The following is a 15,248-nucleotide window of genomic DNA, read 5'->3' on the forward strand; positions in this document are numbered from 1 at the left end:
TCCCCCAGACAACCAACAGAGCTCCTCTTTGGCACACCACCGCTCACCCACACAATCTACGGTGCTCCATACAGCGTGGATCGCAAGAGGCCCAGTCTCATTTTCCTGGCCTCCAGGAATCCCACAATGCACCATGCAATGAGCGTGGTACATGGGAGGATTCCCCTGGGAATTGGGTGCTCTACCCTGTTTCCCCGAAAGTAAGACCTACCCCGAAAGTAAGACCTAGCAGTAATTTCTGATGTACCGCTAATTGCCCTAGTGCATTTTTGGGGGGCTAAAATTAATATAAGACACTGTCTTATTTTCGGGGAAACACGGTAGCTGCTTGACTCTGTGTATGCTTGGGCTGCATGTAACCCGAGCATACACATGACCCCGGTGCCTAGGTTAGGGGTGCGCTTGTACCCTTAAACCCTGGCTAAAGGCCGGGGTAAAAAGTCAGGCTACCCACAAGGGCAGCAGCAGGATCGGGCTTAATCCTGGCAGTTCAGCCAAACCATGGCTGGGCTACCCTAACCTGGGTTTGTCTGCTTGTGTACAAAGTTTCAAGGACTGGTCCAAGGTCACCCAACTTCATGGCTGAGTGGGTTCATGACTAAGTGGGATCTGGGGATTGGAACTCAAGTCTCCTTAGTCAGAGTTCAACACAAAGTCGTTGGCAAAGTCCTAGGCAAAGTCCAACACTCCCTAATCAAAGCTGAACAAGTCCTGGAACATTAGTAAACCCAATGTCTGAAATCTCATGAGCCGCTCTAATTATTCTGTGGTAATACCTACACTTGTGGGTTTTAATATATTTCTCGGAGGGCTTTAAAAAATCTTAGTTGGGAGTCTTAAAATGTGGAGGGGGAATTTAATCTCTTTGATGAAGGAAAACATCAGTGGCCTTTCAAAAGGGCTCACCAGCCCAACGACTGATGAGTCACTGGCATTCAACTACTTGGCCTTCATTGCAATGTCAGCCAATCCAAATACTTACATCCTTCAAGCTGGTGGCAGCGCATGTGACTGTGAGTTGTGAAAAGGAGCATCTATAGTTTCTCAATCAGTTTTTACATTTTTTGTAGTTGCTATTCTGAGAGAACTCCCCCCACAACCTGCACTTGCTTGAATGTATGTCTGATTTCAATAAGTCTTACCTAGGAAGCTGCTGTATACTGAGTGAGACCATTGGTCCATCTAGCTCAGTATATACAGACTGACAGGAATCTCTTGGAGAAGCCAGAGAGGGATCTTGAAAGTTTCTGCTCTTCCCAGAGCGGCTCCATCCCCTAAGGGGATTATCTTACAATGCTCACACATCAGATCTCCCATTCATATGCAACCAGGGTGGGTCCTGCTTAGCTGGGGGGGTGTCAAGTCATGCTTGTGTACTTTATATCTTGAATTCACAAGTCTAAATGACATATGCATTCCACCCTGATAACTGCTCTTAATATTGCTTGCAAAACACTCTTAACTCTTTCACAGGCTACTTCTGGCACAGTAAAACATTTTCGGGAGGTCTTTAAGTCATGGTGAGCCAGAAGGGAAAAGTGGGCTTTATGGATTGCTGGACTCGGCATGCAAAAAGAAGAGGAGCCCTGCTGGATCAAACCAAGGGCTCTTCTAGTCCTGTTTCCAACAGCGACAAGACACATACATGCAGGAAGACTACAAAGAAGGCAAGAGTATTCTCCCATTGCTTATCCCCTGCAACGGGTATTCAGCAGAATATTGCCACTGCACAAAGAGGCTCCATTTAAGGATGCCTCTGAGTACCAGTTGCAGGGGAGTAACAGCAGGAGAGAGGGCATGCTAATTTTTAAATTAGCATTTGATGGATTAGATGTCCTCTAACTGGCCACAAAACATCCAGGTCCAGTGTTCCCTCTAACAGGGATTCCTAGATGTTGTTGACTACAACTCCCAAAATCCCCAGCTACAATGGCTTTTGCTTGGGGGAGCTGTAGTCTGGGAATCCCAGTTAGAGGGAACACTGTCCAGGTCCACACACAAATATCAAGTTATTTTTAATGCCAGCAAAACTGAGGCACCTGAGAGTTCCCTCCCTGGCAGCATCTCCAAGATAAGGCTGAGAGAGAGATTCCTGCCTGCAACCATGGAGAAGCTGCTGCCAGTCTGTGTAGGCAATACTGAGCTAGATGGACCTATGGTCTGACTCGGTATATGGCAGCTTCCTATGTTCCTATCCAGAGCTGGGGGTTGCAATCAGCCTCTTAATATTAAAACTCCTCCAGGTGCGTGCTTTTATTAAGCTTTAAATTAATTCCAACTACTTAAAACTCACAGTCTGTTCCTGGTCAGTGCTCCTCATAAATGGCTGCAGTATCCGAGGTAGCATGCCTACCCTGTGTACAGGCAAGTTGACAGCAGCGCCTGATAACTCCATGGCAGAAAATAACTTGAACAAGCTGGCAATATTGCTGTGGTCTGGCTTGTACGTGCAGCTTGTGCTAATGGTACCTGTTTGGAGCCTGTGTGTCTGTATAAGTGCAGACATGGGGGGGTGGGGTGTAGCACATGGATCCAAGACACCTGTGGGTGTCCCTTAAAGCTTTTGTATCCCTCGCTCAACCCCTTTCTCCTCTCTACACTCAGAGAAAGCAAAGCAAAGCTGCCTTTTCAATGCCACATAATTCACGTTACAAATAGTGACTGCTGAATGGAAAGTCTCACCAGTGCTATACTGGGGTTCTAATTCCATGGATGCTGTGCCCGGGGACAGTGTGCACGGAACTGCACCTTGAGGTCCTGCCCCTACACTACCACGATTTGAAACCTTGCACCGCCCACTCACAGTGAACATGGGTAGAGCATCCATGGAATGAAACAGCTGGAAAGCCCAGAAGAGACTGAAGCTCAGACGAATTAAGACATTGGAGAGCTGTGACAGCACATCACATTTCTTTTTATTTTGGAGAAAAGTAGCTGCATGCATGTGTGTGATTCAGATGGAGACGGTGGTGTCCGGTGGAGGGTGTGAAGCCTTTCCCCTGTGCCATTTTCTGTTGTGTGCACTAGGGGGTGCTGTGGTTCAATTTAGAGCTTTGGGGACCTATTGGGATCTTGCCGCTCTTGTGGCAATGGCGGATAGGAGGGTTTTTTGCTACCCAACACATTTTCTCAGTGACAATCAGCCTTCCGAAGTGATTATTTTTGCTAGTCATGTAAAACTTATAGGTATATGTTACGATTTCCCTAACAGGGCAAAGAACAGCTTTAGGAGGAGAGCAGTTATTTTCTATGGGGGGGGAAATACAGGGGAAGGGTTAGCCTCCTTCCCTCAGTGCTTTGAATCACATACACTTGCAAATAGCTGCCTTTGACAAAGAAAGAAAGAAAGAAAGAAAGAAAGAAAGAAAGAAAGAAAGAAAGAAAGAAAGAAAGAAAGAAAGAAAGATGGATGGAAGGTCATAGGAACATTGGAAGTTGCCTTAAACCGAGTCATACTAGTGGTCAGTATTAGCTCAGTATTGTCTACCCAGACTGGCAGCAGCTTCTTCCAGGTTGCAGGCAAGAGTCCCTCTCAACCCTATCTTGGAGGTGCTGCTAGGGAGGGAACTTGGAACCTTCTGCATGCAAGCAGGCAGGTGCTCTTCCCAGAACGGCCTCATCCCCTGAGGGGAATATTTTACAGTGGTGCACATGTAGTCTTCCATTCAAATGCAAACCAGGGCAGACCCTGCTTAGCAAAGGTTCTATGTTTTTAATTAGATTTACAGTTTTTAATAGTTTTAAACAAGGTGTTAAATTATAAATTGTTTTAAAGTTTTAATTCTATTTTAGTTTGTACTGTTTCTACTGTAAACTGCCCAGATAATTAAGAACATAAGAACAACCCTGCTGGATCAGGCTCAAGACACATCTAGTCCAGCATCCTGTTTCACACAGTGGCCCACCAGATGCTGCTGGAAGACACAGGCAGGAGTTGAGGGCATGCCACCACGACCGCAAGTTCCCTCTCCTTGTCAGTCACCAACAGCTCAGATCCCATCAGTGTATACATGAAGTTGGGTTTTTTCGTCCCAATGTGCATCACTTTACACTTACCAACATTGAAGTGCATTTGCCATTTTGTCACCCACTCCTCCAGTTTGGAGAGATCCTTTTGGAGCTCCTCACAATCCGTTTTGGATACAATAATTTTGGGCAGTATAAAAATACGTTAAATAAATAATACTAGCAGACCCGGCGCAGAACGTCTGCGCCCTCTTCCCCCGGGCATCTCTGACGCCCGCCCAGCCCACTCCCCCACCGCCCCGTTTCTGGCTGGCTTTCAAGCCGGCCTGGCCCCTCCCCTTTCCCCGCCGTCTTATCAACCTGGAGGCTGGCCCGCTGCTGCCTCTTTGCTGCTGCTGCCTCCCCGCCACGGCCGTCCCGCCCCGCCATTTCCCCACCGCCGCCGCAGCCACCATCTCCCCACCTCCGTGGCCGGGCCCACCTCCGCAGCTGCCATCTCCCCTCCCCTGCGGCCAGGCCCGCCACCGCAGCTGCCATCTCCCTGCCCCCGCAGCCAGGGCCAGGCCCGCTGCCGCCCCAACCTGGCTGGGACGTCGCCGCTTCGCCTGCCTCTCCTTGCTGCCAACAGCAGCCAAACGGTGCCCAGCCAATCAGGTGCCTCCCTCGCCAGCACACATAGCCTTGCCACATCCCTACGCGTGGCTGTCTCAGAGAATTAAGTACAATGATAATAATATAATAAAGGGGACAATTCATTCTTGCTACCACAAGACTAGTTCTCCTCCCATATCTCCAACATATTGTCTAGTTTGGGCTTGTAAATCAGTGCAATGATAGAGAGGGAAGTGGAAGGTTTGATGGGCAGGTAGGGAAATGAAGAACATCCACAATGGCCCAGGGACAGGAGGGGTGTGTGCCAATGGAAGATGAGGCAACATCTGCATACCAGCAGGAGAATGGGAGGAGAAACAGACAGCTGTGATCTCAGAGAGACTTGGGTTAAGGAGCTATGGAGCCAAGTGAAGTGGTGTATACTGATGCAGCTACCGGTATAAACAATGCATATGTAGCTGAGCAGGTAGACTTTAGGTTTACAGGATCTAATTCATTTTCTATATTAGAACTCCAAGGTCCACCAACCAGAGCAAGATGCAGAATAACAGCTTAGAGGCGTGCGCGCATGTGCGCGCGCGCGCACACACACACACACACACGGAGCCCTGAGCGCTAGCTCTCTTAACCCTGTTTAATAGGGTGGCCTCTTTGCGGGGTTTGCTGCTGTGCTGCCACCCATAGCCACATGGCTCCCGGAGGTTCTTTCCATCAGCAAAGACTGGGCTTGACTTTCCTAGCCCAGTTTAGGCTGATTGTAAGAACAGCCTCACACATTAAAAATTAATCAACGAGGCACCTGGGGATTTTCTTTCAGTATCAGAACAGAGCTCACAGTCCCTTCACACAAAAATATCCACTCCAAGTTTTCTTCATTTCAGCAGTATCTATATAATTCTCTAAGGTGTGCCCATGGCTAATCCTGTATGTGGCAGCTCTCTCAAGAGTTCGTGAGCAGAAGCACCTGATTGGGCAGTGGGGATTCCATATGCAGATAGGGAGGAGGAGCTGTGATGGTTAAGGTCAGTTGGAATGCAACTGTTACTGGTTGGAAGATGTTCTTGATTATAGAGGAGAGGAATCCATATATAAAAGGATAGTGGGCAGGGGTCTGCAAAGATTGGGGCCGTGAGGAAGGAAGGAGCCCCTTCAGGAGAAGGAAGCTGCCATTATGTGAATTAGATGAGGAAACAAGATGAACAAGATCTGTTAACTCAGGAAGGGAGAAGGCGGGGGGGGGGGAGAGCGAGTGTAGGAGAGAGAAAGAGAGAAAAAGGAGGGGAAGGGAGAAAGAAGGAAGGGTGAGGGACGGGCCCGAAACTGTCAGTGGCCAAAGGGGAACAAGCAGCCATGCTACATGGCCAGTAGGTGCCAGCAACGCTGCAGCCACATCCAAGAGAGGTGAGGGTGGCAGTAGCAGCAAGGAAGGGCCCAATCAACCGCAGCTGCTGTTTGGGGCTACTGAGGGCATTGGTGGAGGGAGGCAGGCAGGCAAAGGATGAGCCTGGGCCTGTCAGTGGCCTGAGGGGAATGAGCGGCCATGACGGTGGCGGCAGTGAGGAAGGGCCTGGTCAACTGCTGCTGCTGCTGCTCCTGTGGGGAGGAGCAGGAGTGGGGCTTGGGTGAGGGTGGGGAGGTCTCTGGGGATAGGAGGCTGTAGCTTGGCCAGTAGGTGCCAGCAACGCTGCAGCCACGTCCAAGAGAGGTGAGGGGGATGGAGTAAAGGGATGGAGGAGAGACCAAGAGGGGTGAGGGGATGGAGGAGGAGGAGCAGGAGTACAGCTCAGGTGAGAGGGGGAGATCTCTGAGGTGAGGGGGGCTGAGGAAGGGGGTGAGGGGAGAAATCATGTACTAGCGCACATATGCTCTGCACAGGATAATTTAAGAATTTGTATTTTTCAAAAAGCATTGTTGTTGTTGTTGTTGTTAAACAACTGCAAGTCAGAAGAAACCCTTACCAATTAACTGCAAATCAACCAGAGATGATGATGATGATGGTGATTTTTACATTTATATCCCGCTCTTCCTCCAAGGAGCCCATAGCGGTGTACTACATACTTGAGTTTCTCCTTCACAACAACCCCGTGAAGTAGGTTAGGCTGAGAGAGAAGTGACTGGCCCAGAGTCACCCAGCTAGTTTCATGGCTGAATGGAGATTTGAACTCGGGTCTCCCCGGTCCTAGTCCAGCACTCTAACCACTACACCACGCTGGCTCTTTCTGATCCATCTTCTTGCTTGTACCTAAACAACAGTTTATCTTGCTCAAATGCAACCCCTCATATTGTTTGGAAGAGTAATCATCAGTGCATTGCATTTGAGAGAAACTGTTGTCTTATTTTCACATTCCCTAATATAATACTCATGAGCTAATTAGAGCATCTATCTATTAAAAAAAACACACACACACACCAGTTTCTGGCATTCAACCACTCTAGCATAGCCAAGAGACAAGAGTCCAGAATGGGCCAATGCACACAGGACCACTGGATTCTCAATAACTGGGGACGCTGGGATCATCATTGCACCCGTTTACTTCTATAGGAAAAAACAAAGTGCTACATTTCAGACAGTGCTGCAATGCTGTTGTAGTAAATGCACCTGTGCATGTGTGCCAGTATTTTCTTTCCTTGCACAACAAACTGGAACTTCTTTTCTTTAATTTAGATCAGGATCAGGAACACAGAGAAAGGGGAAAGGGTTAAACACCCCTTCCCCTCAACATCGCTCCCCCTGCTGTTTTAAACTTTAAAAAGAAAGAAAGATCCTGATAATGAATCTTTTGCAACACTTCTAGTTAAACTCTGAATGAGCACTAAAAGATACGATGGGTTATCAAATCTTGAAACGTTTGTGTTATTTTTCATGCCTTTTCAAAAGTTTGAATTAGGCAGGTCTACCCACAATTTTAGAGAATATAAACGAAGTACAATAAAATAAGCTGCAGCAAAATATATAGCAAATTTCTAGAGAAATAAGATATGGAATTTTAAAAGTGACATCTAACAAGATGAACTGTCTGTGCCGATTCATTTAGAAAACTGTCATACAGGTACATCTATTTTTGGATCATTTTTAGAAGCAAATCATAGATAGCACAGTGGGTGTACTGGCCTATAACAAAATGTCACCATGGCAGGCTTGAACTGCCGATTGGAGAGATGCATATATGTGCTAAAGCGAACAAAAAAAGAGAGAAAAGCTTTTAAAGGATGTTGAGCTTAGACATTTTGTGATGCTTCTCTCCCAAAGCATCCTACATTTTCTATAAAATGGCCCATGTTTCAGACAATTGTGTTCTAAACTTGAATGCCTTTACCTAACAAAAGCAACCTTCTGTGTTATGGATAATATAATGAATAACCCATATATCATTTAAACTCTATCCCAAGGGTGAAGAACAGAAATTCAACCTGTGCAAACAGATTTCTGAACAAACTGCCCAAGAATAAAGAGACAATTCTCTACATTTGTCTAGGAGATTAAGTGAATTAATTGTAGCAAAACAGGCAACAGCTGCTTTTATTAAAGTTGCACAAAGGTTTAAAGGATGGTTGCCAAGCAGAGCAGGTACTTGAAGGTGTATGTGTGTATGCGGCAGGGAGCCATTAAGTCTGTGGGTTCAAGCCCTATGCTGGGATGGTACTTCTAACCATTATTGTGGCTAGGATAAGATGGACATTTCCTGGAAGCTGCAGAAATCTTGACAGACCCCTACTGGCCTTGGTAGAACAAATTCCTCTAGAAGCAGCAATTCATGCCAGGGGCAGTCCAAAACATTCTGACACCTGAAACAGAAGATCCAAAAGGCACTCTCCGACTGATTATCATTAAATTTATTCAGTGATGGATTTTATTGGTTGTCCACTGGAATACAAAATTTAATGATTATGAGCTTCCTAATTCATTATTCTCTTTGATATGATTCGTTATACTGCTATTTGTATTTTATTTATAGCAAAGCAACACAAGAACATAAAAACCAAAGCAATCACAATTAACAGCAGCATAATAAGGAACTGCAATGTAAATAAAACCACACAGCAACAATAACTAGCCGGCAAAAAATACAGATGGTAGGGGGAATTAGTCATCACAAAATGTCACGTAGAAAAAGTTATTCTTTACCATACATAAGAAGGAATAGATGGAGAGGGTACCAGAGCTTCACATTCACCCATCTCTTTGTCAGCCCCATTTATACATTATGCTCAACACTCATACAGTGTACAAATGTACAGTTATTCACATGTTTTGCTCAACACAGGTACAGCAGTACACTTCCTATCTGTACCATACATTTGAGGTGCCTATATGTGTACATGTTCACATTTAACATGAACGCAAGTATAGTAATCAACACCAACACATGTATGAGTGTACAGATATCTCTACACTAGTACAACATAATGTCTGAATCGGGCTAGGGACAATGGCAGAACGTGGAGCAAAGATGAATGGGGTTTGTGGGTGGCTGGGCAGAATCATGAGGAAAGAATACACTTCTTGTATATGTGTGTCCTTCTCAGCATATATGCCGTGTATATTTGTGTATGTGTGCCATGACAGGGGTCAAGTTCCACTCCTTTAAAGCTCTGTCCAGCTTGAAAATCCGGGATTCAACCCATGGTTGTGGAGGGCTTTAAAGGGACGGATCGTGAGCACTCTGATGGCATGCATGCACAAGCATGCACAACGGCATATAGGCACATGCTCAGAAGTGTACTGAGGAAACATTATACTGAAAGTAAAAGTAAAAGGACAGGTTTTGGCTGAAACTGCATTGCCCAAGCAAAAGATGAGGCAAATCTCTCACCAAACATTGGTTCATATTCTGACTTTGAATCTAATGCACTGACACATTTTCAACTGGTTCTTCTTTAAAGGAAAAGAAGGAAAGTAAAATGTTACAGGCACGCTAGTCGAGGAAAGGTTGAACAATTAATTAATTCAAGAAAGATTATTAAAGTAAATAAAATAAATGACTATCACCTCAAAATAATAGACTACAATTATGATTGTTGAGGCTTCTGAAGAAAGATGTAATATACTTGTACTTGATTTTATTCTGTTATGATTTTAGTTTTCTTTTTTATGCACTCCTTCTGATAAGTGCAAAAACAAAAACAAAAAGCCCACAACACACCAGTTACTCTAGCCTTGGGCAATATTAATCCCCACCCCCACCTCGCTCAAGGCCACAAAACAAAAAGAACCTATTTTTATAGCCTGAAGGGATTTTTTAAAAAAACTTAAAATTACAGCTTTACCTTGTTATTTCTTTCTTTCTTTTTAAATCTAATGATTCTATAGGGAAATACTTCACTGGATATTCAGAATAAAATAAATGTACAGTTAGAAAAATAATAGAGATGGGGATTATATTGTCTCTGAGTCTTTTGGATATGTTGAGAGCTTAAAGGATGTATTTGAAAATAGATCCCTTTGTTGAAAAGTACCTTTTGCCTAGGATATGAACACATTAAGTAAATGCTGTTTTTCAGACTGTGTTTGTCATTCTCTTCTTAAGGGGCCGGCTGTGCATGTCATGAAATAGGGTGTGGGGAAAGAAAGGACCAATACTTCCTCAACTTTCTGAAAAATGTCCAAATCAAATGTCCAAATGCATCCCCACCAGGTGAGATGTGTGCATTCTAAATGCAGGGAGAGCTCAAACGTGTCTCCCTGCACCCCTTCAGTGTAATGTGTGAACTCTACATACAGGCGAAAGGTGAAACATGTCTCCCTTGGTCCCTTTCACTGCTTGTAGTGAGCCCAGCCAGTCTCAGCCTTGGTCAGTACTGACGTTTCAAAATATTGTACATAACTGTACTCTTGAAAAGAGTAAGTCTGATTAGATTGGATAGGGGCTTCTGTCTCCACTCCCCCCGCCCCCACACGGTAGGGATGCTGAGCAAGAGAAAACAGGCAGGAAGACAGCCCATTCTCCCCCTTACCCAGTATGAAGGAACTTGAGAGGGGTGGAACATTGGGCTGATCTGGCCAGATCTCAGATCAGCTACAGATTCTATACATTTAATTTTCAAGTGTCCTAATCACTGTTTATTTTGTCATCAGACAGTCTCATGCATATTGCTACTTCAGGCAATGGGGGGGCGGGGGGAGGATCTCTATAAGCACAAAAGAATGTTCAATTAAAATAACTCGAAAGAAAGAGAGAGAAAGAAGAAAGGAAGGAAGGAAGGAAGGAAGGAAGGAAGGAAGAAAGAAAAGGAACCCTCTGGTGACCAAACAAAAATAAACAAGCACAAAATTAAATAAATGGAGGAGGGGAAAATGCAAGCCTCACTGAAGGCAAATATAAATGTCCCATTACAGTCTAGGTTTTAATGGAAATGCTTTTGAGACAGTACGTGAGGCTTTATGGAACTAAATGTGTATTCCACAGAGCGGAGAACAACCAGGAAAAAAGCTTTTATTCAGGTTTACAAAGTATTTAATGGAGTGGAAAATGCAGAACCAGATAAGAAAGTTGAAATCAAAGAACATCTTAACAAGGGTTGTTTCTGGGTTGGTTGGAGAGTTTGTAAGGAGGAACGAGGCTATTAAACTGATGTTTTAGCTTGATAGCAAGATTCAAAGAGGCCTAAATCGCTTGCTGGTATTGATTCCCTAGGTCTCTTTGAGATCTCTACAGTCAGGAGAAGGCAGCTTTCTGGATCAGAGCCAGGATACAGGCAGGCTAAGCAGCCTCTTGGGGTGCCACAATGCAGGGGGGTGCTCTCCATGCTGGAAGTAGCACCAAGTCCAGGATCATAATGGCCAACATCCTGACTAATAAATGACTAATGCTTGTGCACGGACAATGTGCTTGTGCTAGCAAATTGCACTAAGCCTGGAACTTGAGTTCCAGACTAGTGTTGCACTAGTGCAAGCATGTTTATGCTTGCACAACAGGTGCACAATCTGTGGCACACCTCATATGTTTTAAAGGGAACTTTTGCACAATAGCGCAAGTTTGAAAATCCCCGTGACTTCGCACAGCTATGTGAACTTCTTGTGCTAGCACACAGAGGCGTATCTAGGGAAAATAGCGCCTAGGGCAAGCACTGAAATTCCACCCCCCCCGTCCAAGCATCTGACACCCATCTTTCAGATAACTTTACCATAATATCATCTGAAAAATACAAGTCAGGCTCGTTAATCTTTTAATATTTCAAAAACTATTTAGCAGTGGACTTAGCCAGACCAAAAAATGCTGGAAAACTACAAATTTCAGCATGCTGGGGCTCATGAAATACCCAAATACTATGTGGAGGTGTACTTGGAAAACTAAACAGAAGTGTCTGTCTAATTCTCTGCTGTGCATTGTAGCATCACCATTACATAAGTTTTAAAAATAAATGGAGAATTTGACTTTTCCCAGATACTCTGTAAATAATTAAAGGATATGCAGAGTAAACTGTGTCACTGCTTGGAATATATTCTAGTATTTCAGAAAGACAGTTAAAATGAGAGAAAGAGAGCAAGAAACTCCCACTGGGCCTTAATATTAAGGATTTAACACTGATTCAAAGACAAACTCACCATTAATAGCCATATTAGCAAGACATCACATTTAACTCACTTATCACAAGAAGCAAAGTAAGAGCAAATGAATACAATCCTAGGTCATAAGCGTCATCTCAGTATTCACAAGCCCTGATTCTCTGTACATAGTGCCAATCTGAATATGTGTACAGTGTCTTATATTATATTAATTTTTTTAATTTTTTTTAACCTGTAGTCCCTTGGTGGGGCTTCCTAAAGGCTGTGGGGGGTGGTTGCAAAGGTTCCCCCTCCCACCACTGGCCTCTAGGGCCTCGCAGGTACCATCTGAGCATGTGCGGTGGCCATTTTTAAAAATAATCTTAAAAAAAAAAAAAAAAGGCCACTGAAAACAAAATGGCCACCGCACATGCTCAAACGGCCTCTGCAATGCCTGGCATGACCTAGGGCACCACAGAGGCCATTTGAGCATGCACGATGGCCATTTTGTTTTCGGCAGCCATTTTTAATTTTTTTTTAATTTTACAAAATGGCGCCCCCTTCAAGTGGCGCCTGGGGCACATGCCCTGCCTGCCCTACCTTAGATACGCCCCTGCTAGCACAACTTCGTTCATTGCACAAACAGCATTTGTTGGCTGCTGCTTCCAGAATGGCTGGCTCTGGGCACGAACCGTATACCTACCAGAATCTTCTGCAGTGTTGAGGATCTGGGGTGTTCTGTTCGTTGGGAACATCCTTGTCTTGGTAGCAACAAACCTTGAATTAGCTGTGACAGAAACTAAATTTTCTGCAGTCACCCTCATTTAGTGCCTGGCTACAAGGGGATGGGATATGTTAACAGGCTAATAAAATTATGCATGATGTGGAGGCACTGGGTAGAGAAGATTTTTCTCCCTGTCTCATAACACTAGGATCTCTTCCTTCTTCGTGGAAGCTTGTGACCACCATAGGAAAAAGGATGCTGGTCTAGATGGAACATTGGCTGATCTCGGACATACTTAAATATTGTGGCTTTAGTTGTTAATGCCTGATCCCATGGCAGTGTGCTTTCACTCTAAAATATTATAACTGATTTATGAAAGTCAGTAACCCCAGGCACCTCTATAAATTTACAATGATGCTCTAAGGCCATTCTCTAGCCATTACACACATTTCCAAAGCATTTTCAAGTTTAATAATGCTTAGCATATGCTCATCAAGGGCAACTTCATTGAAGGCAACAGAGCCACTGCTTTTCTTGTAGACAATTTTCATATTAAGAAAGAATGCTAAATTAACCATAACAGCAGTTTCTAGATTTCATAATGGCCAAAGAAATTTAGGATTTGATTTAACTCTCCCAGAGGTTATTATTATAACTGCTGAAAACAAGCTCTTGAGTACCAAAAAACCCAGGGCTGCAAGATGTTGTAAAAGGCCAAGATGTTTTTTAAGCGCCGGCCATTTCAAAAAGATGTTCATACGTTCACAAGCAAAATGTCTTCCCCAACTGCCAAGTAAGTAAGTAAGTAAGTAAGTTAGTTAGTTGTTAGGTAAAGGTATGAGTGGACTGTGACTTTGGGACTCTTGGATTGATGTAAGCAGGGGTGAATAATAAAAGGTAGATTCTTCCATAACAAAAACCATTACAATATATCATTGCTGAAATCATTATTTATCTTACCCTTCCTCCCAGATCCTCAGGGCAACATACACAGAGGCTCTACACATGATCAAGGTGTAGAGCCTCAAGGGGTATTGTGGGAACAGCGGTCTTAGCTCGCTTTCCCCGCACATGAGCATTCGCTCGTTGCTGGGGAGCCAGATCGGCTCGCTGGGGAGCTCTGGGGGTCAGGGGAAGGAGAGCACCGCCGTGTGGTGCCCCGCCCCTGGAGCTCCAGGAAGGTGCCTTCCTGGGGTCCCCCCCCACACCTGAAGTTAATGGAGCGCTCGCTCCGTTAACCTTGTTTAGCAGGGGGGTAACTTAGGCGGGCTAGCCGCTGTGGAACCACCGGGTTTGCCTGCGAGCCCGGTGATTCCGACAATCACTAGAAACCAGGCTGAGCAACCTTAGCCCGGTTTCTAGTGATTGTGGGAATAGCTTCATTGTCTCTTTACCATACAAACCTCATGTCAATTTTTGAGGTGTGTCAGAGTGGCTGGCCCCAAGTGAACTGCAGGGGTTGCGTAGAGATTTGAAACCAGGTCTCCTTACTGTACAGATTGACTTTTATTAGAGAATGTTTAACATATGGTTTACAAAAGCAATAGTGAACAGAGTTTCCCGATAAAACACGGCCACGTACTAATGAATGTGTGGTTGCAAAGGCAGAGAGAATACATCACTGTACACAAGTCCTTACGGGTTTGGGTAGAGTCCGGTTAAAAGAGTCCAGTGAGAGGAATGTCCAAAAGGTCCAAGGGAGGGAGAATCCCAGCCTCACCTTGCGTGTGGCCGGCAGGGCCGTGCCAGACTTCTTCTGCCAATTGCAGCCTCTGGGCCTACTACACTAGCTCCATATCCAGTACTGGCTGTTTTAGGTTTTCTGGGACAGCCTATTATGGCCATTATAAATAAAATACTTTACATGTTTGTTTTATTGCTGCTTCTGCCTGTTTTTATCCATGTATAGTTTTTTTAAAAAATTGTATATTGTATATTTTAATATCAGATTGTTTTTCTATTTTTAGCTAAATACTTTTAATTCATTTTTATTATGTGTTTTAACTTTTGTAAACCGCCTTGTGATTATTTTTAATGAAAGGCGGTATATAAATCGAAATAAATAAATAAATAAATAAATAAATAAATAAATAAATAAATAAATAATTTGCACCCCCTTCCTTTCCACATGAAATTCCTTATGGGAACCTGCTTATTTTCCCCTAAAACTGCTTATTTCCCCCCTAAAACCCATTTACTGGTTTTATTCCCTGAATGCTACACTCTTGCATTTTTCTTTTCCTACCATGACATATACATGAGAAAATTTCAGTATCAGACCAGGTCCAAAAATAGCCGGTGCCCCTATTATGTTTCTTGGTGCCAGAACTAGAGTCCAATTCACCAAACACTAATACAGTTTGAGATGCCAGTCAGGAATCTGCCACAGATCCTAAGCAAGAGAAATAAGTTTTAAACTTGGCATCTGAAATCCGCAAATGCCAGGCTCTACTGGTCACT

General features: G+C 44.3%; 1 protein-coding gene and 1 long non-coding RNA gene across 34 annotated transcripts in view; one reads left to right on the forward strand and one right to left on the reverse strand.

The window, feature by feature from the left end:
• Window positions 1-10,040, forward strand: part of LOC128326684 (uncharacterized) — a 68,086-nt gene extending 58,046 nt beyond the window's left edge. For all 5 annotated transcript variants that reach the window (XR_008308194.1, XR_008308196.1, XR_008308193.1 and 2 more), the window contains one exon: window positions 7,969-10,040. This is a non-coding gene — a long non-coding RNA (uncharacterized LOC128326684). The remainder of the gene's footprint in view (window positions 1-7,968) is intronic.
• Window positions 1-15,248, reverse strand: part of CELF2 (CUGBP Elav-like family member 2) — a 914,911-nt gene that overhangs the window by 40,080 nt on the left and 859,583 nt on the right. The window lies entirely within an intron of this gene.

The sequence above is a fragment of the Hemicordylus capensis genome, chromosome 5, assembly GCF_027244095.1.
Source record: "Hemicordylus capensis ecotype Gifberg chromosome 5, rHemCap1.1.pri, whole genome shotgun sequence".
In the NCBI taxonomy this organism is placed as follows: Eukaryota; Metazoa; Chordata; class Lepidosauria; order Squamata; family Cordylidae; genus Hemicordylus; species Hemicordylus capensis.